This window comes from Puma concolor, chromosome C2 (genome assembly GCF_028749965.1).
Source record: "Puma concolor isolate L17-30 chromosome C2, mPumCon1.1.hap2, whole genome shotgun sequence".
NCBI classification, from domain to species: domain Eukaryota; kingdom Metazoa; phylum Chordata; class Mammalia; order Carnivora; family Felidae; genus Puma; species Puma concolor.
The window spans coordinates 59050885-59073803 of NC_141675.1; the positions used below are offsets into that span (position 1 = coordinate 59050885).

The following is a 22919-nucleotide window of genomic DNA, read 5'->3' on the forward strand; positions in this document are numbered from 1 at the left end:
ATGCCGTAGCTACTGTAAGGCTGCTTCTGACTCTTGTACAGAGGTAGACACTCTGAAGCATTAAATTTATACCTCTGTCACAGTCAACATCACTTATATTGCAACTCATCTGTTTATATGCCAGTCTTCACCACTAGTCTGAGAACTCTGATAAATTTTCACTGGCAACTACTCTATCTTTATAAACCTGGCTTTTTGGTGATACTTATCAAACTTTTGTTGAATGAACAAATTATCTTGAGAGGCCAGCCCTTCCTAAAATAAAGAGCCCAGCCTTGCTGGAAGACTTCTTCTGGAAATGATGGTCTAGAGTATTTAAATCAAATTAAATAATAAATTGTCAAAATTTAAAAAAAATCTTAGAACAATCACAAGGAGAACACAATCCTACAGAACAGATTTGATGCAATTACCTACTGATTTTAGACTTTTATGCCATTTTAGTTAGAAACACTGAAAGACACTTTTAACAGTTTGCCAAATATCCTAGTAAAGAAGTATTAACTCACCAAGACTTCAGTTTCCACAGAAGTAACTGCTACTGATTGATTTTCCAGAATTGACATCTAGAGTTTCCAGAATTGGCAGGATGCAAAGTGAATGTGGATTAATTGGTTACCTAGGGAGATTATATAGATCACTAAATGCAGAGGAATGAAATCAGAAATCTGAGTACCAGTAATATTTTTGGAATATTCTAAAGAAAGCGATTTTCTGCACAACCTTGTACCTGTATAGTGAATTGATGGATTGATGGCTTGCTTCTTTCTTTCTTTCTTTCTTTCTTTCTTTCTTTCTTTCTTTCTTTCTTTCTTAGCATTTATTTCCTACTATTTACTTGGTTATGCTTGGGATGGTGTTATAGAAGCATGCTTGTGTATGACACTCTAACATTAGATTTAATTTTTTTAATGTTTATTTATTTTTGAGAGAGAGAGAGACAGACAGAGCATGAGTGGGGGAGGGGCAGAGAGAGAGAGGGAGACACAGAATCTAAAGCAGACTCAGGCTCTATGCTGACAGGGGCTCGAACTCACAAACCCTGAGAGCGTGACCTGAGCCAAAGTGGATACTTAATCGACTGAGCCACCCAGGTGCCCCTCTAACATCATATTTAAATTAAGGCATTATCATTATCATCATTTAAAATCGCCTTGCTCTACCCAGATCCAATAGATGCTGTGTTTTCCCACTTGAATTATACTGGTGGCTTAAGCCATTTCCTGGCTTAGTCTAAAGCAAAACAACTAAAAGAATTGAAAAATTCCCAGGTTCTAATTCATAAATCCATGGCTATTGGCATGTTGTGCCCAGGAATGCTTTTGAAAAGCCCATAGTTCCCAAATTTAAATTCTAATATTAAACATTTAATACTTCAGGGCATTGATTAAATTGTGCTTTCACACAAGTATTTCCTAAGATGCATGTGTATATTTACACATGATTTATTATTCTAGAGCATTGTGATTTTGTTTAGCAAGTACAATAACATATCATTAATTCACTTCTTAATTGAGGACTAGGAAAATATTAAAATAAGTTTCTCTGTTTGTGACGATTCTATTCTATTAATGAAACTCTAGAATATGAACCTTGAGAAGTTATTAAGTTGTTCATATATTCATTTGGATATGTCAGAATCCATAATTCAAATTAATTATATTATAATAATAGTTAATAGGACATATTCTCACAGTTGGATTTTCTTAGAACCCCAGAAGCTTTAAAATATTCAAAATTAATTATAGGTTTAGATTTTATTAAACATAGTCTACATAGAGGAAAATAAATCTATAATGAAGACTTTGACGAAAATCTATATCAAATCTAAATATTATTTTTTGTATGTAATATAACATGAAGGGAAACAATGCAACATGAATTATTACAGCACTACAAAGAGAAAACAAAAGTTATAATAAGGGCCAATATATTTTTATTATGAAAACAGAAAATGCAACCTCATAACTGTGCTAAAAGCAAATGTTTCCATGTGTATGCAACAGTTGTGCTTAGTTCTGTTGCAGCTACTTATTAGGTAACTTGTGCTTTTACATATTCCATGGTATAATCTGTATAGCAGCCAAAGCACTGTAATATGATGTGACAGAAAATACATAGAAAACTCTATTCACTTATGCGTCTCTGATGCTTGCTTTCAGTTGAAATCAGAACTTTGAGTTAGTAATAGAATTGACAGTTGGAGGCAAGCGTGAAGCTCCTGGCTTACAGGCTTCTCCGTACCTTTGGAACGATTTTTTTTTTTAAATAAACTATGTCTTCATACGTTTTTCTCTCCTTAACATTAATGCAATTTGAGGAACTTACTTTCATATATGTATTTCCCAGTAAATCACATTTCCTTTTATACAAGATGCAATTTTGGAACATAGTTGGAAGGTTATGGTGTTGACTCATGAAAGTTCACTTCACCAGCTTTGTATTTCTGTAATGTTAAATGTGTGACTGATTAACTCACAGAATCTGACACTGGGGCTCATAGGATAGCCTGTGGTGCTGTGTCTTTCAAGAAGGGCTAAATGTAGCTTTAAAGAAGTGTGCTTTATTTCAGTGTATCTTTATTTTAACATGGTAATTTTAAACTGAAATGATAAAGATAAATTGTTCCATTGCCATTAACACCTGGGGCACTTTCTTACTCAGCGGTGTCAATAAAACAGCAAGTAAATCCAGTGCTAATGAAATGGAAGTGATGATAATCCTATCTTAAAATAAGAACAATGTAGTAATATAGGGAGGAGTGGTTCCTTTATTATATGCCCTAGGGAAACATTTCTGCAATATCATATCCCTGCTATTCATACACTTGGGGCTGTTGGGAGCCAGAGATGAGTGGTAAGAGAATCTTTGTTCAATTAATTCAAGTAAAGGAAGGCTCACTACTTCATGAGTTCTCAATTCACTTGAGACATTGACAACTCCATTAGCAGACTATAGTACTGAAATGTTTCAGATGTACCTGAGTCACAGATCTACAAAATTAATTTTGAACACCAGCAAAATAATAAGAAAAACAATAATAATAGTATTAACAATAATAATAATTTGAATTCAAATCTTTGAAAGTCATCAGGTGTACTTCCTCCTTGCTGTACTAATAAAAGTTAAATTACATGATTTTAGTGGCGGTTAAAGATCTAACAATATAAATAAGAGACTATACCCTTCATTTTGAGAGGAGGAATGAATAACGCTTCTCACTCCACTACTCTGCCCTAACTTATAGCTGTTGAAATTTACTGATTAACATCAATACTACATGTTGCATCTATTATGCGTTAGACATGCTTTGAAGTCCTTAGGTTCTGCATCAACTAAGCTGTCATGTCTGTACCTTCATAAAACCAGATGGAGAATATTTGCTAATTTATCATTTCAAAGAAAGTTTAAAAAGTTGTCTCTTCTAGGTATGATGACTGATGATCAGTTCATTTCTGTAGATAAGTAGGCCAAGTTTGTGACAGACTATGGAACTATAAAATAAATGGGATACAATATTTTGTTGAAAATATTTACTCATAATTTCTTTAATTCTGTTGTGCTCTGCTGTAGTCATTGGACTCTGAGGTAGTTAGATGACTGACAGTCTCTTTAGATAAAAATTAATCAGGTTGACCTCAATTTGCTAGTGCGTAAAATACAAGTAATAAGAGATACGCAAAAATATTACATTATAAATGATATTCTGAGGGGATTGAAAAATCTGTTAATATTTTTAAGCCCAGTGAAGATGAGTTGCTAGTAAAGAAGAAAATTATTTTATTTGATGTCTGGACGGGGGGTGGGGTGGTGCTGAAAGTTCTTTGGCAGACCAATAGTTCTATAAGGAAAAAAACAAAACAAAACTTAACCAGCTACTTCAACAGTGTTTTTTATTTGCCGTTTACCCCAATTACAACAAACGTGGGCTATTTAATGCATTTATGTATTCATTATTTTAGTATTTATTGCAGGCTAATCATGTGGCTGGCTCTTACCTAGGGACCTTCTGAGGTATCCAATTCTTTCTCTCAAGAATCTTAGACTGTAGAGGGAAAAAAAGAACTACAGGAACACAAAGAGTTATAGTAATAGCAGTATGTGATAATTGCTAATTGCCATATATATGGTATACACGTGCTATGCATTTTAAATATTTTAAACATGTAAATATATTGCAATAGTTTAATATTCATAATATTAAAATGCCATATATGTTTTAATTTTGAAGCCATGTAGCAATACATTTTCCTCTTCTGCAAAAAGGAAAGATAAAAATAAGACCTAACCCATAGAATTTTCTTGAGATTAAATGAGGTAATAAAAGTTCCTATTACAGTATCTGTTCAATAGACATCAATTATTATTGAAGATTTCTAATCAGTATTTTTTAAATGTAGTTCATATTCCTATGAATATGTTAAAAATTTTAGTTGAAATTTTACAGATTTTAGTTAAAAATGTATGTAAAATTTTTGTCCATAAATTACACATTTTCAATTTTCTTCCTCTATCCCTTCAGCCATACTTCACATATATACACAAAAAATATCATTATTTTCTTTAGTAGCATAATAGGCAATGAAGAGTATAAGGGAAAGAGGAAGTAATATTACAAATACTAAAAAAAGGAAGTCACTGTCCTCAGGAAGGCAGCATTTTGCAGTAAAAACAATATTCCCTGGAGATTAGAAAACAGGTTTCTACTAACTGGGAGAGTAGTCTTGGGTAAGTCATGTCATTATAAACCTTACTTTCTTCTTCTGTAAAAATAAGAGACAATAGACTAGATGGTTTTTAAGTGTTATGATTCTAAGAATCCTACAATGTGTACCTGGCGTGGACAAATATATTACAAAGATTTAAGGAAAAATTGCCACACAACCAAAAGGAAGTGTATTTAAATCATAGAAGCAAATGAGTTTATTCTTAATCTTTCATAAAATTTCACATTTTAAAAGAAAAAAAAATACAAGAGACTAAAATGGTCTGCAAGCTGCAGATGAATTATAATTTTGTAACAGCTCTGCTATCTCATCTACTCTGGGTTCAAAGCCATGTTCTGGTTCTCTTTAGAGAACATGCTATTTTGGGATTTATCCCAGCTAATAATCAATGCAGAGCCCCGTGGCAAAAACTCAACACAGATGCTTAGATGGATGCTGATCTCATGATATCTCCAGAATCACTACCTCTGGTTTAGCTACCGATAAATGAATGTTTGAGTAGTTTAATACACAGGGGCTGAAAGCAAGTAGAGGTGGCGTCCCCAAGCGATGTCAGAAATGATAAATGCTAAAGACCTAGAAATGTGGTTGTTGATGGTCTGCGATAGTGTTCCAGCACAGTCCGTCCCGGAAACTGACAGCTGGATATCAAAGTGAGAAAGATCACTTTTAGATTTTTATGGAATTAGCAGAAAAAAAAGCCTTTCCACAGGAACTATAGATGGATTTAAGCAGTATGTTATGTGGAAGTTATTTGCAAAGGCTATAGGGATTTGTGGTTTTGTGAGAACTGCTAACACACTTGTATGGTAGATTTTATATATCAGAGAAGATGATACTAGCTGGACATTGCTCTGAGATCAAGCATTTATAAATCTGTTAATTGCTCAGCTTAACCTCACTGTATTACCTAATTTTTCTCACTAAATAAATCTTTTTGGATGTCTGCTTGTGAGAGCCTGGATGACAGAGACCAATGCTCTATTCTTTATATCTTTTTGCAGTCTGGGAAATGCCCAGCAGAGTAATTAGTACATGATAGGGCCACAATAAAAAAGCTTTATATTTAAAAATGCTTTCAAACTCATTTATATACCATTTTTTCTTACAACAGTCTCATAATGAAAACAAAACCAGATATTATCCATGTTTTACATAAGAAAAAAAAAGGTCCACAAATTTATTTAAATTATTCATTCCTCCTAAGTGATAGTACTTAAATCCTTTTCTCCTCTTTTTAAACTTAAGCTTTGGCCATCGTGTCACCCTGATTTTTCCCCACTTCAGCATATATGCTATCTTGTATTCAGAACCCCAAATAGTTTCTTTTGTGTGACATCACTAACAAGGAGGTGAGCCAGAATGCAAGCCTGTAGCTAAATAAAAATTATTATATTATTATGGAGTTGGGAATAAGACTATACTGAAAATAAAAGTATGTTCTACCAAACGCATTAAATGGGACTATAGTTTGTCTCTGGAGAACCTACCCAAAGAGATTCCTGGCTTAATTTATGCCAGTTGCTTTAGGCATTAAAAAAAGGTAATCATAGAAGGAGCTTATTAGAGAGTTGAGGGAAATTAAGTGTGAGGAACACCTGACAGCATGAGAAGAAATGCTCTTTCGGTAACAATAGCAAAGACATATTTAAAAATCAGCTTCTATTTAGTAGACTGAGAAATAAACTAGTTTCTGACAGGCAAGAGACCAGTCACTTTTTTCTCCTCAATAGATATCTTGCCCTCATTGGTAAAATGTATATAGCAATGTGAAATTTCTTCTTGTACTAAGTGGAAAGGTTGGCATGGTTGTAGGTATATTTAACCTTTGATGTATTGACTCCATATAGTTTGAACAAGCCATTTGGATATCTTTTGTGGGTAGCTTTTTTGTTGCATCTAAAATAATCTTATAATAGCGATATCATTAATGATAGCAGACTTGGTTTCTATAGCCACTTCTTCCTGGATAGTGGCTACTGCAGACTATGTGTCACTGTTCTGACAAAGCTCCAAAATGCATGCACATTGCTTTGGGCCCAGAGGGCAAGCCAAAATTTCCTGGACACTCTTGAATTTAGTTATATATTTGTTTCTCTCATCAGGCAGCAAAGCTCTGTAATAACTTTAAATAAGGTCAGTACTGAAGCATAAAGTCTGGTAAAACAAAACAAAAAAAAATAGAATCTACAGAACTGGGTATTATGGGATTTCATTTCTAGCTCTAATGATATATAGTATTATGAAAGATATCGTAGTTTGTCTAAAATTTTACTTGTGATAAATCTTCCCTTTACTTACTGTACTTCCACCTAAGCTTTCTTGCCACCTTTCTACAATTCTGGAGCCTTGTCTATGCTTGAATGTCCTTGATTCCCTTTGTCCTTTCTTTATCAGGCCTATTATAATGTTAGGACCATAAGTGACAGCTTAATTATGAGGACCGTAAGTGACAGCTTAATTATGAAATTCTTATGAAAATATTAAATCTATCTTCCTATCTAAACCTAATTGATATGTTTCTCTTCCATTGAGAATGAGCAATTAATAAAAGTATTGGTGGAATAATTCATACTAAGATCTTTATAGTTTTTCCTAAGTGAATTTGTAATGTGTAGGTCAGTACTTGCACTTAAGCAGGGTGTCATTGCCTAAACCCCCAACTAATAGTGAAATTCATATTAGCACATATTGTGCTTCAGTAGGGGGGAGCGTTCATATATTAGCATGCATTCTAGGCATTTTTCAAGCACAGTGTCTTGGGTAATCACCTACTCCACTCTCCCTATAAAGCCAACACTTCCTCCAATTCCAAGATGTCCATTAGAGAGCCCAGCTGCTGTCAGCCTACCAGGCATGCAGCCAGGTGGCTATAAGCCTGAAAGTTTCAGTGCCAGAATGTCACAGGATCCTCTCAAAGTTATTTGGTAAAGTGTAGATTAAGATTACCTACAGTATCTGCTTTCTTCTCCTTACAGAAATATGTCATAAGAATAAATGAGATAATTTAGGAGAGGCACTTTAGATCCTAGGAAGAAAATGCATTCTATTTATCCGGGTTATTGTTGTTTTTAGTATTATTAATAAATGCTACATTGCAGTTGCCCTGAAGATAAGGTGTGACACATTAATATTACTGTATTTGGATATAAAGTTTTTATAAAATTGGTTACAGTTTGCTTCCAGGCAACCAAGATATGGTGGGATCTCTCATTTACAAACAGACCTCTAAGTCTGTTTGTAATGTAAACAATTTGCTTTGTAAATAAACAGCATTTTTCATAGTTGACATATTGTAATTTCCAATAGAAATGTAAGCTAAATTGATGAATTCATTAGAAAGCATATAGTAAGGTGATTATCATTTATTTCTAAGGAATAAATACTACACGAATGCCTAGTTTGTTTCCATCTTTATTGTTTTCATACTGTGCCAAACAATGAAGAAACCCCACATAACCAAAGGAAAAAAAATAAGCAAATAGGAGCTTGTGAAGTGGAGAAAAAAAAAAGAAAAAGAAAAATTTGCTACAGAAAAGGCTATTAATTTAAATTCAATGTTCTCTTTTTTGTGCATGAACAGAGGGTGGATTCTTTTCTGCTCTGAGGCATTCCTGTATTCATGTTTTCTCAGATTAACTCTCTTACTTCCCCAATTGCCTAAATCCTACAGAGAGCCACTAGTCAAGGCTTCTCAACTTCAGAGCATAAATGCAGGCTCTAAACAGCAGGAGGTCTGAGACATTACTTTAGCCATATGACAGCTAACATTTTTTCCCTTTAATCATCTCCCTCTTCATTCTCATTGGATCATTTGTATCTGACAGGGAACAGCCTACCTCCTAGAACAGGAATGTCCTTATTTATCCTTGAACCAGACCCTACAGAAGCACAACTTCTTCTTTAAGGACAAGTTAGGGATTTTGTTTCACGTTTGACGTTTCTGGATTGAGAAAAGATAGAAAGTTTTTCCTCCATTTCTAATTTTTTTTCCCTGTAAAGAAATAGGCTGAGTTCCTTATTTCAAATGTTAACGTGTTACAAAAGCATCATAACCCACCAAAACAATGCTTTAGACAAAATTCGTATAATAAGACAAAACATAATAAAGGTCTTGATATAATCCTTATACAGGTATAAATCTCTTTGAATTCAAATGTATGTACCAAATTGATAATCCCTTAATATTAGAAACTGATATGTATTATATTTATGAATAGTTATAATGAGAATACCATTTTCATATCTGTATTGTAATAGCACTATCAATATAACGTATTCATATTGTTACAGTTGGAAATGTTAATTAAAATCTATATTATTTTACCAGAAAATGTAACAAGGATGCCAAAATATGTTTTAAGATGGTGAACCCTTAAGACCTGAGATATTTGTATTTATATTTCCAAATAGTTTGGCAAAAAAATAGAGAAGGAATATAGATATTTTGTTAAAAAGATGAATACTTTAAAATTGCATGATTAATTTATTATTATAAGAAATGAAATTTATTTCCCTCTATGCTTGAGATAATTTTTTTTTTTAATTTTTTTTTTTTCAACGTTTATTTATTTTTGGGACAGAGAGAGACAGAGCATGAACGGGGGAGGGGCAGAGAGAGAGGGAGACACAGAATCGGAAACAGGCTCCAGGCTCTGAGCCACCAGCCCAGAGCCCGACGCGGGGCTTGAACTCACGGACCGCGAGATCGTGACCTGGCTGAAGTCGGACGCTCAACCGACTGCGCCACCCAGGCGCCCCAACTTGAGATAATTTTTGGCAGGAAATTACTCACCTAGGAAACCACCAGTTATCTTAGACCATTATACTCTCTTGTCGTGCAAGCCTCTCCAAAGTTTAGGGTATTTTTTTTTTTTTTCTTACAAATCACTGATTGTGGATCAGTGCTCATAGTAATATTTCTGAACCTGAGATGGGGTGGTGAGGTAAGGGTAAGTTAAGGATCTCCTGTATCCTCCTTTCTATTAGAAATGACTACAGGGGCGCCTGGGTGGCTCAGTTGGGTAAGCATCCACCTTCGGCTCAGGTCATGATCTCCCAGTTCATGAGTTCAAGCCCCACATTGGGCTCTGTGCTAACAGCTCAGAGCCTGAAGCCCGCTTCAGATTCTATGTCTCCCTCTTTCTCTGTCCCTTTCCCACTCACACTCTGTTTCTTTCTCTCTAAAATAAACTAACATTGAAAAAAAATTTAAAAAAAAGAAATGACTACAATCTGCAGAGAAGAAATTTGAGGCTCCTTTATAGTATCAGTGGTTCTATGTTGTGGGCAGAGTTCTGCAGTAGTTGCTGAGCTGTATTCAAAATTTATAAATTCCTAAGGTTTACTCAAAAGATCTTTAATGTAGTAAATTGTTTTTGTTTTTGAATTGTGGATCCTTGGATGCTAGGACATAAACACACACATAAATCCCTTTATATTTGAATATTTGTAATTATAGAGCAATATTTCATCTGTAATTGGACTTTGACCCAAATACAATAAAATATGTTTGTTTGCTTGTTTGTTCATTTGTTTATTTGTTTTAAATAAGAACCATGTATTTAACGAAATCTTGTATGATTATCAGGCCATTTCTATGACAGTGTAGGCTTTTCTTCTCAAAAATCTAGGGAGTGACTTTCCCATCTTTGTATGCATGATGTCCTAGTGTAATCAGTGGAACTAAACAAAGTTGTCTATTCCACCTCATGGAGCCTAGGGTTCTTGTAGATGAAAGAAAGAATGAAAGTAAGGGTAGGGGCACCTGGGTTGCTCAGTTGCTTAAGTGTCTGACTTTAGATCGAATTGTGATCTCATGGTCTGTGAGTTCGAGCCCCGCATCAGGTTCTGTGCTGACAGCTCAGAGCCTGGAGCCTGCTTCAGATTCTGTGTCTTCCTCTCTCTCTGCCCCTCCCCCTGCTCATGCTCTGTCTCTCTCCCTCTCTCAAAAATAAATAAACATTAAAAAAAAAGAAAAGAAAGTATGGGTAAAAAACATGATTTCCACCATTGGGTGGAATATATATGTATATATATTTGGTTAAGAATCCATTGCTGTATATTGAAACAACTAAATGCTGAATAAATTCAAGAGAATAAAATGTGAGGACTTGAGTAAATGATGGTGTCCTTGAAAGAGATGATGCACAGTCTGGCCCAGAAGGATATCTAGGTATGAATTGGTAAGGAGTATTCTAGAAGGAAAGAACATTAAGAAGAAGGCAATGTAAGAAAGAAACATTATGTGCAGAGGGGATGATGAAAGCATTGACTTCATTGTAGCTGTGTGTGTGTATATTAGAGAATAACTGCTTATCCAACCTTGAATTTGATAGGTTAAGTTAGCTTATGGCAAGTCTTGAAAGCTGTACAGAAAGGTCTGCACTTGATGTGGTAGGCAATAGGATACTCTTGCAAATTATTGAACTGAAAATGATAGCAGTACTTTTGGAAAAGTATTAAACCAGTGATAAGAATAAAAACTTTTGAGAGAAAAGATTCAGGAAAGGTAACCAGATTTCATGCATTGAAAAGATGATGGGTGGATAGCATGAGAAAATAATGTGCATACATCATGTCTTGAAGGGTTTTGTCACTGCTAGAAAACCAAAGAGCATTGGAAGAGAAAGAAAATGAAAAGCTCCCCTCCCCCCTTTGATATGTTTAAAATTGAAGGAGTCCTTGGGGAGCCTTGGGTGACTCAGTTGGTTAAGCATCTGACTCTTGATTTTGGCTCAGGTCATGATCTCATGGTTTGTGAGATTGAGCCAGTGTCAATCTCATGATTGAGGTGCTAACATGTGCTAACAGGCTCTGTGCTAACAGAACTTGGGATTCTCTCTCCCTCTCTATCTCTACCACTCCCCTGCTCGCATGTGCTCTCTGCATCTCTCTCTCTCTCTCAAAATAAATAAATAAACATTTTAAAATTGAAGGACTCCTTAATGTGCCTCTAGTAGGAATGAAAGGAGATGTTGAAGAAAGCCTGATGCAAATGTTAAAGAGGGAAGGGGAAGAATTGGAGGCTAGGTTTCCAGAGACAGTAGAAACTGATGAGCCTAGAATATTGATGGAAAGAAACTGAGTCAAAATGAGAAAATAGACAGGAACAGTGCTTTCTAAGAGTCCGTGAGACAGAAATTTCTAGTTATAATCATGACTTATTTTTAAATGATAACCCAGAGCACTAGAATGTCTTGGATGCTTTCTAAATCTTCAGTGATTAAGTTATGCTCAATTTAGTTTTCTTGGATATTAATGTAAGTCAATTCTATGAAAACAAGTAAAACAAGTAAACCACATGCACATATATAAAAACTAAATAGCAACCAGAATATGAAAGTTGAACACCCCTTTTCCTTACAAAAATGGCTAATAAGAGTATACTATTGCTTATGCCAAACAAGCCTTATAAATTATATAATTTATTCAATATAATTCTGAAGTTTGTTTTTCTATTTATTTTTTAAATTTTTCCTATGAAAGCAATCTTTTAAATTTAAACTAACTTTTTAAAGGATTTTGTCCAACACATTTGCAGGGGCATCATATTCTTTTGTATTAAACTTTGAAATGAAAGAAAAATAAATAGTTGGTAGACTTAAGAAAAAAATTCAAATGCCTTATATTGTTTCCGTTTGAATTCCATCATTTATGCTATTAGGGCTATGTTGTTCTTAATGTAAATAACCAATGTAATTTTTTATGTACAAGGCTAACATAAGGCCAGGGTTAGGCTATTATCATATTTATTTCTTATGTGAAATTACTGTAAGAGAGACAATGACTTATTAACAGAAGGTAAATACTTCTTTAAAATTTGATTTCTGGGGGCGCCTGGGTGGCGCAGTCGGTTAAGCGTCCGACTTCAGCCAGGTCACGATCTCGCGGTCCGTGAGTTTGAGCCCCGCGTCGGGCTCTGGGCTGATGGCTCAGAGCCTGGAGCCTGTTTCCGATTCTGTGTCTCCCTCTCTCTCTGCCCCTCCCCCGTTCATGCTCTGTCTCTCTCTGTCCCAAAAATAAATAAAAAACGTTTGGAAAAAAAAAAAAAAAAAAAAAAAAAAAATTTGATTTCTGTAGGAAAAACATGTGTGCAATCAAATATTTGTAATATACAAGCATAACTTATCTTAATAATTGAGAGGCCTCTGTTTAATTAGATGAGCGTTGTTGTTAACCAGTATAAACAGGATCCTAATTAATGAGTTGTTGACATTCCAATTTTGCAGTTATTTTTCATAATTTTTCATGGTATATTTTTGATTCTTACATAAACAAAAATTAGAAAGAAAGCAAGTTCAGGAGTAGTGCTAATGACTCTTTCAGAAAATGGACTAAACTAATATCTATCATTCAGTGAGTGCTTGCTTTATGCCAAGGCATCATGGTAAGTTCTTTACATGTGGTATTTGATTTTTTTCAACACCTATGAGGTAAATGTAATATTTTACCCACTTAAATTGAAAAAATGACTTGGGGAAAGCTCAGTAAATGCCCCTATGTTACACAGTTACTAAATGTCAGAACCAGTTTCAAATCCAGGTATGAGTGATTTTCATAATCATGACCTTAACCACTTTTCTATATTTCTTTTAAAAATTATTTATTTATTTATTTATTTATTTATTTATTTATTTATTTTGACAGAGGGAGAGAGAGAGCAGAGGAGGGGCAGAGAGAGAGAGGGAAGGAGGGAGAGAGAGAATCCCAAGCAGGCTCACATCAGCCCAGAGCCTGATGTGGGACTCGATCTCACAAACCATGAGATCTTGATCTGAGCTGAAACCAAGAGTTGGAGACTTTAACCAACTGAGTCATCCAGGTGTCTTGTGTTGCTTTTTTGATGCATGTTTCAGAATGAAGACATTAATTGCTTAAGAGGGTACTATAAGTGGTCTCCTGGTATTTGTGACCAGGGAGACAACAAACAAAAAAGTATATAATCATGTATAAAATCAGGGAAATTTAAACCTGGGAACAAAATTTTGAATTCATGTAATCCAGACCCTCTGATTGAGAAAATTCAGACACAAAATGACCAAATGGTATTACAGACAAGTCACATCAAACATTTAATTTATCAGCTCTGTGGTAAAAGCCTAAAATGTCATGAGACCAGTCCCCTACTGCATTAAAAAGATAGCGGAAGAGGGGAGATTATGTTAGAGAACACACAGAGAATTAAGGATCTAGTCACCAAGTACTTCTCCTCAGCTTTTCAAAGGAGAAAAAAAAAACTGTAATTAGGCAAAATTTAATTTTCAATTTATAAAAAAATTATCGAACATCTTCAATGCACCAGAACTAATATTAGGTACTTCCACATTTATTATCTCATTTAATCCTCACCATCACATTTGGAGCTATTAGGATTGATATTAAATCCTGTTGACAAACATATTAATTTTAGACTAAGCCACCAATTCCGCATTCACAGTTGGAAATTATTAAATCTTTTTTTTTTAATTTTTAATGTTTATTTATTTTTGAGAGAGAGACAGAGCACGAGTGAGGGAGGGGAAGAGAGAGAGACACACACAAGAATTCCAACCAGGCTCCAGGCTCTGAGCTGTCAGCACAGCCCTATGCAGGGGTGGCAGGGGGTGGGGCTGGAACTCAAGGATAGTGAGATCATGACCTGAACCAAAGTCGGACACTTAACCGGCTGAGCCACCAGGCACCCCAATTATTAAACCTGAATAACAGTCTGTTGTGAATAGTAATGTTTTGCCAAATTGCTTTTAGTTAAACATGCCTTGGGTATATCTAAGTACTTCTTAAGCCATCAGGTTGTTTATATTACTATACAAGTTTTTATATCCCACAATGTCATGCTATAACTTCTGGGTGATTTATGGAAACCTTAAGAATGATTTTGATTACACATGACTTTTTTATGGTGACTTTGTAATTTAATTGTCAAAGAAGAGGAGACTAACTATATATGCAGATCTTCAATTTATGATGGGGTTACATCTGGATAAAGCCATCATAACTGAAACTCTTATAAGTCAAAAATACATTTAATACACCCAACCTGCTGACATCATGCTTTAACCTAGCCTACTTTAAATATACTTAGAACAATTACATTAACATACAGTTGGGAAAAGTTATCTAACACAAAGCCTGTTTTATAGTAAAGTGTTGAATATCTCACATTATTTATTGAATACTGTGAATGATTTATTGAATTGAATGAATTTATTGAATATAGAATGGTTGTAAGTGTCTTGGAGTTTACCCTCATGATTGTGGGACTGACTGTGAGCTGTGGCACTGCTGATGTCCAATATCAGCAGAGTCTCACTGCATGTCACTAGCACAGGGAAAACTTCAAATTCAAAATCTGAAGTACGGTTTCTACAGAATGCGCATCGCTTTTGTACCAATATAAAATCAAAAAATTATAAAGTCAAAACATAATTTATCAGGGACTGTTGGTAGTTATTAGAACAAAAATATTAAGTAAATGTATACATGAATCAGAATCAAAGTTTCGTAACCATTGTTTCCCACATCATAGTTCTCAGACAACCTACATCATAATTACCTGAGCTGTCACTGAATATGCGGATTTCCTGGGTCCAACTCAGACCAATCAAATCATAATCTCTGAGGGCTGGACTCATGAATCTACGTTTTTAACAAATCTTGTGGGTGATTTCTATGCACACTAGAGTTTAGAAGCCTTGTTCTGTATTTTCAGTCCAAAACTTTCCCACCTTACTATTGGCGGGGGGTGGGGAGGTGGTTAAGTTAGCAGCTCTATAAGATTTCCCCTTGTATTTTTCTGCTATACTATCATGTATGAGATTATATCTCCTATGTGTTAGAAAGGAACTTGTCTTAAAAAGAGAAATTCTTATTGTTGGAATCAATTATGCTTTCTTTTTTTCGAAGACTGTGTATATGTCTACATGCTTGTGCATGTGTATGTGTACGTCAAGGAGGGAAGAAAAAATAGAGTGCCTCTCTCAACCTCACATGAAGAAAAGTTTTGTACAACAAAATTATGTAAATAACTTCAAGAAGAGATGTCCCATTTGGATACATTTGTACTCATTTTTAATTCCGCTATCCACACAATCCCTCTTAGTGAATAATTGGTGTCTTGTTCTCATTTGTAATACAGTCTTTGAATTGCAGTCATGGAAATCATCTTAAAAGGTCATCTTGTCCTTCCCTTGACCTCCAAGTTTAATATATTTGAAATTCTATTTTTAAAATATTTCCACAATTGCAATGTTCTGAAATTCCTTGGGGACCCATTTAGTGGTGAGCAGTCTTTTCAATTATCAAAAGCTCCTTTCTTTATTCCCTTGTTTTGCTATTAAGATTCATTTTTCTCTGGTATGTTTTCCACAGAAATGAAAATAGCCAGCCACCATAATCCATGGAATAACCCTTCATTGAAGAGCATTAATAATGGCCTTTCAACCAGCTCTTCTCTAGCCTAAATAATATAAAGCTTTTTAACCCTTTTTGGAATTCTCATTTTCTAACCTTTCAGTTATTTTTCTTCCTCTATCCTTAACTGTCTTCATCCTTCTTAAGTTCTGGGGTGTGAAACTAGACGCAGTAGGATCTCACCAGTGATGAATATAATAGGAGGATTACCTTGCTGTTCTTATTTACTCTATTCCTATTTATGCATCCTGTAGAACTCTGAGAGGTTCAGATAAGATGTAAATGGGTGTCCTGATGCTCATGGTCTTGAATAATTTCATAGCACTTTTCATAAAGATATGGATGTTATTTCCAGGAACCTGGGTAGTTTGTATCATAGGTAATTACTTTCTGCCTATCTATAGCATTCTAAGTTTCAATTAGATGGATTATTCTTCACTTCTACTGGTAATGCCATTATTGCAAAAAGTTCTTTGAGTAGAACAGAACAGCTCTGCATTTTAACAGAGAGAGAAAAGACTACTTTATATACGGTCTGTAAAGAGGCTAGCATTTCCTTAAGTGTATGAAATACAGTGATACAGAGTCCTGCTTTCCATCCTAATGTGCACTGTCCAATATGCTCTTTATATTTTCCTTTTGTATCCTTATCTTGCTTCGTTATCCTAAATCCTAACAGGAAAATCTTCCCTGATAATGGCTTTTATTCTCCGATTTCAGTGGAATTTTAAGTCAAAGATGTTTAAAATAGAACATGAAATTGGCAAAGCTGTAAGTTATATTTACACCTGTTTCATCAATTTAACTAAAAATGCAGAGGACTTACTTTTGTTTTTGCTTTTTTGTTGGTATTGTCTAGTTCTATATTGGAATAGGTCGATGAAATTACATATTCATTGTTCTATAAACTTATTGAATACGTATTATGGCAGTGCATACAACCAGTTTAGCTGTTGTCAGAAGGTCTAAAACAATAAGCACAGTCTGGCTTTTTGTGTATTCTCTCTTTTATTTTCTATTGAAATAGGATTTCTTTTTGCCTTTTTTTTTTTTTTTTAAGTTGTCTTCAGTGTTATCCCATTTATTTGAGTCCAGGACTTTTCTTTTGGCATTCCCCTTCACTCAATCCTGAAATTTCAGGTCTTTGTTTTAACTCATTAGGCTCTACATGCAGTTCAGACACTTTTTGATAGAGAAGACCGGAGGACCTGTCCAGCCAGTTGTTGTTCAGAAGGGTGACTCTATTAGCACATCTTTATCATCTCTTTCCTTAGCTCTTTCCTACTTTTCACTGTGCTACATCCTTTGCATTCTCAAGTGGGCTTATGGGAATTTAAAGAGATTTTACCAAGGCAATGAATGTTTCTGAACCCCATCTTAAAATATAAATGTCATCTTGCCATTCCCGTACCTTTAACAGAAACTACTGCCTATGGGATAAAAATCTACACTCGTTTTGTATGCTGCGTCAAAATATCCCCACTTTCAGTTTCTCTGCCCTCTTCCACACACACCCCCAAATTGCTATTTTCTAGTTTATGCCTGCTATCTCCCTTTGCTCTTACATGTATCCTGAAATGGATGAAAATTATATAATTATCCTTCTATTAAGATGCAGCTCAGACATTTAATACATGTATAAGGTTTCTCTACCTTCCATTCACAGGACTTTGTTTCTTTCTTTATGTTCCTATGGCTGTTTAAAAAAATGTTTGTGGGGATTAAGAGTACACTTACGATAAGCACTAAGTAATGTCTAGAACTGTTGAGTCACTATACTATACACCTAAAACTAATACAGCACTGTATGTTAACTATACTGGAATTAAAAATTAAAAAAATGTTTGCTATAATATTTAACATTTTTATTAACATTTTTGGTTTAACAATCTGCTCTTAGCTCTAGAAAAATGTGCTTTTAGATGCCAGGAGTATATAATCATTCAATATCATTCATTCACTCATTCAGTATTTTCTTAAGATGTGCTAGAAGTCAGTACTGTTGTATGATGCAATGCTGATGAAGAAAACAAAAGGGGCTATGTTTTCATGTTGCTTTATTTTTTTTTTTTTTGAGAGGAAGAGACAGCAAGTGGACAAATAAATAAGTTTATTTAAGGCTGTGATAGAAAATAAAACAGGCTAATGTAATAAAAAGATAAAAGGCATTCAAATTTTGTGCTAAATTAAGAAAACTGTTCAGCAAAAGCATAACTGAGGGTGTGATCCTTAAGTTAGAACCTAAATGACGAGAATGTGTTAGCTATGTGAGAGTCTGGAAGAAGAGAGTTTTAGACAGAGGAAGAATACAAATTGAGGCGCAAACAGCAGGAATGAACTTGGTGATTTGAGGAACTGAAAGAGGACCATTGTGACAAAAACACAGTGAAGGTGAAGGGGCGTTGTCAGAGGTAACATGGGAGATGTAGTCAAGAACCATACAAACTGTTTTTAGTAGAAGTTCTTCAGCAAGTTTTTGAAATGAATAGAATTAGACTTGACATCGATTTAATATTTTAATTGTTTAATAAAGTCCATAGGATGAAAATGAAATGGAGTCATAGTTTTAGATCCATAATCTTTAACTATTTCAATCCAATAATGGCCAAAGTACTATTGCATGCAGTATAGTATAGTACTAACATCAGAGACAATGTACAAAATATGTCTGAGGCCATTACAAATGATATTATTATAGACAGATTAATCATCCATACTTCTCTTTTGTGATCTGAAATAATTTTTAAAGAAGAAAATAAAAAGACTTTTGATGTCAAAGGAAGAGATGTATTAAAGGTATGGAAACAAATAGGGTAATTTGTGGATATAATTCTATGGATATATTCAAAATGAATCTGACTATATAATCTTCTAAAGGATAGGAACTATGCTTGCTTTTTAGTATATTTACTTAATATCTTCTATATAGATATTTAATTAAATAAAAATATATACCCTAAATTATATTTTTGAGGTTTACCATTGTTTGCTTAAAAATCAAAATTATTTTTAAAAACCTCAAAAATTGAAGTATATGTTTTTTTTTTATTAGCCTCTTCATAGCAATGTTAAAAATTTCTTCTACTTTTCTATAAAATAGGTTTGGATCAACTCCAAAATAATTTTGTGCATTTTTTCTCATTATTTTTTATTTTTATTTTTTATTTATTTTACATATATAATATATATTTTATATTTATTTTATTATTATTTGTACTAAATAATCATCAGGGGTAGCCTGTCATAATTAAGAAGCAGAAAAAAAATCATGAAATAATATTCTAAACACAGAAAATTTCAAAATTATAGGATTGGTTTTTTTTTCCATGAAGCATGAGGCAGATGGTGGAGATCACTGTGGTTCTTGATGAGTGGGAGTAGGAACATCTCCATGCTGTACCGTGAACAAGTGTCAGCTAACAAGTACATATTTAGTGTAAAATTTGACGGAACCTAATATTCCACTTTCAGAGTGAAGTGTTTGTGCTCAAATACTCCCCATTTTGAGATTCTCTAATGATGTCTGATCCATATTAAAGGCTGGGAATTCCCTGCAATATTTCATTAGACTTGTCAACCAGATTTATTCATAAATGAGAATAAATGAGCATGTCAGCATAAGTTATTGTGGTAATTTGTGAAACTGTTAATGAGATATTTTCAGAGCTCGTAAAAGGGAAGAACTATGTCATTAAATTACTGCACAATAATTTTATTTTGATATAGTAAGTGAGCCGATATTTTATCAAAAATGACACCCTGATGCATCAGTGGACTGAAGATGAACAATTAAACGTTTCTGTAAAGAGGACTGATGTTATTTAGAAGTAGTTAAGACTTACAAAGGAATGCAGAGTTTAAAAAAAAAGGTGATTAGTTTGAATTAATTAGATATGTTTTTAACATTTTGGAAAGTAATTCATACATATTAGGAAGGAAATCAATAAAAAGAGTTACCAAAATTATAAAAAACAAAACAAAACAAAACATACACTCAAACATTTTACAGTGTAACAAGTATGTGGTGTTCTTGTTAATAGACCCAAACACTAAGAATTTACAAGATCAAAGGATAAACAAATCATACTAGTGAGACTACAGAGATAATCAGATAATTATGGATGCTACATGTGGGCTCTGCGTGCCATGAGGAAAGAAAGAAAATGACGTGGACCCAAGAGAAGGAAGAATGTGCGACTTTACCTTAGTTTGGACAATGTTTAAAAATAAACTATACAGGGGCGCCTGGGTGGCTCAGTCGGTTAAGCGGCCGACTCCGGCTCAGGTCATGATCTCGCGGTTGGTGAGTTCGAGCCCTGCGTCGGGCTCTGTGCTGACAGCTCAGAGCCTGAAGCCTGTTTCAGATTCTGTGTCACCCTCTCTCTGACACTCCCCCGTTCATGCTCTGTCTCCCTCTGCCTCAAAAATAAGTAAACGTTAAAAAAAAAAAAAATAAAATAAAAATAAACTATACAAGCATGCTAACAGGAAAGGGAGAATGGTGATATTGGCAGATACCACAGGACATTCTATCACAAGGAGGGGAAGCATGTGCTATTTGCATGGAAAACATCACCACCTGAGTGAAGAAGAGGAAGCACCTGTTGTTTACTAGACACTTGTATTGGCAATGTAGGATTTGTGAAGAAACCAGTTCATTGAGTGTGCACTGTTCAGTTCTCTAGTGTCATTTCTATGGGATCCACAGATCCAGTACAATTTTTGTGATGCCTCTGGAGCATTAATTAGTGACTAAATCATCAAGGTCTGCAAACCTCAAAGATAGTACACAAAATGTTCACAGCCGCTGTATACAAGGACCTAGTGTCAAAGTAGGAAAACATGCATGTAGATAGGTCTTCATGATACATCATTATAAGTATAACTCATACTCTTTCCTTTTAGTTGTGGTTTCATTTTGTCTCCCTTAATGTAGATGAACATCTTTCTAAAATCTCTCCTACCTGTGGCTTTTATTCAACTCAGTAAGAAATCATTACTGGCTCTCTTCCCTAAATAGAAGCTAGGTGAGACCCATAAGGCTTGAAGTGGACTAATCTTAATAAACCTGACTGATAGGATAATCATTATTGATTTCATAGGAAAATGTCTGTTGGGTGCTTACTGGTTATAGGGTCTTAGGTAAGGAGCTGGGAATGCACTTAGAGATTCCCTGCTCTGGAGAGCCTATAATTTAAGTATTGAGATAGGAGACACGTATCAAAAGAAAAGTGAGTTATTAAATGAGTGCATTAAAAAGTGCCATAATTCTTTAGGAAGACCACAGACATAGAGGTATTTGAAAATTAAGAAGACTTTGTGGAGCTGAATGTTCAGTTGGGACATAAAGCAAAGGCAGTAATAACTTTAGCATGCTTTTCAGTTGTACAATAATTTTGTATGTGTTATTTAATTTGCTTGTTATAATAACCATGAACATTATTAATTTGCTCATTTTTTAAGCTGCTGAAACTCAAGGAATTTTATAGTAGAGTTGGGAATCAAATTTAGGCATTCTGTTTTCTTACTGATTCTACTTGTGATACAGTGCTATTTAATGGAGGACTTAGACCATCAAGTAGGCTTTTTCTGGGAAACTTCATTATCGAAATCATGGAGGTTGTATAATGGTAAACAATATGAGATCTGGTGTTCACATCCTGGCTTTATTCCATTTTATCTACGTGACCTCTGACAAATTGTTGCACCACTGTTTCATCTATAAATCATAAAAAATATTACTCAGTCATAGGGTTGTTTTAAGGATTAAATGACCTGCAAAGTACTTAGACTAGTATCTAGCATGTATTAGGCTGATACTTCTCAAATTTGTGGTTTTAGGACCTTTTACAAACTTAAAAATTATTGTGCACCTTAAGGAAATTTTTATGTGTGTTCATGGCTATCAGTATTTGCCATATAAAACGTTTAAAATATTTCTGTATGAATTAATTAAAATTATAATAATAAACCCACTGCAAGCTAAAATAAATAACATTTTTAAGGAAAAATACCATATTTTTCAGCCAAAAGTTTTTAGTGAAAAGAGTGGCATTGTTTAGACTGTTATATTTTTTTAAGTCACTTATCATTTGCTTCTATGAATATAGAGCTGGATTATCATATCTGATGCTTGCAATCTGTTGTGATATGTTGTTTTTGTAGAGTATATGAAGAAAATCTGGTCTTATTCAAAGACGTAGATGGAAAATGGAATATTTTCAAGAGATTTTTTTTTATAATTGTGGATATTCTCCTTTAATACCACATTAAAACTAGATAAATGATAGTTTTTTTTAAGGTTAATTGTAATGTGGAATCTGAAACTATATCAATGAACATTTTGAACTCTGATACATTGAAGTCCATTCATCTGTGACTGTGATGTAGTTTAAATGGATCCTTTACTTATGCGTAATTTTATAGCATTGTGCGTTGGTTATTTACAAACTGTTGGTTAACTGAATTATGCTGATCTTCCAAATATAGACACATTACATTAAACAATATCAGAAAATCATGTTCATTAATGTCATCCACCAATAACATTAGAAAAGTCTTTAATTATTGGGAAGATCTTGAGCTTATGATGGTGGATGTAAGTTTTTTATAATTCTTATTTTTGCTTGAAATCTTGAATTTTATTATTAAAAAATGCAAGTTGTTTTCCTGGAAGTATGAATTCACATTGTTTATTTTTAAGAAAATTTCTGCCGAATAACCATCTGAATAATGTGATTTTTCAGTTGTTTTTTTTCAAGCAAAAATGGTTTTTCCAAG

General features: G+C 34.1%; 1 protein-coding gene across 6 annotated transcripts in view; it reads left to right on the forward strand.

The window, feature by feature from the left end:
* The window catches only part of LOC112849965 (uncharacterized), a 566245-nt gene that overhangs the window by 78622 nt on the left and 464704 nt on the right, over positions 1-22919 (forward strand). The gene's annotated exons all lie outside the window — the stretch shown is intronic.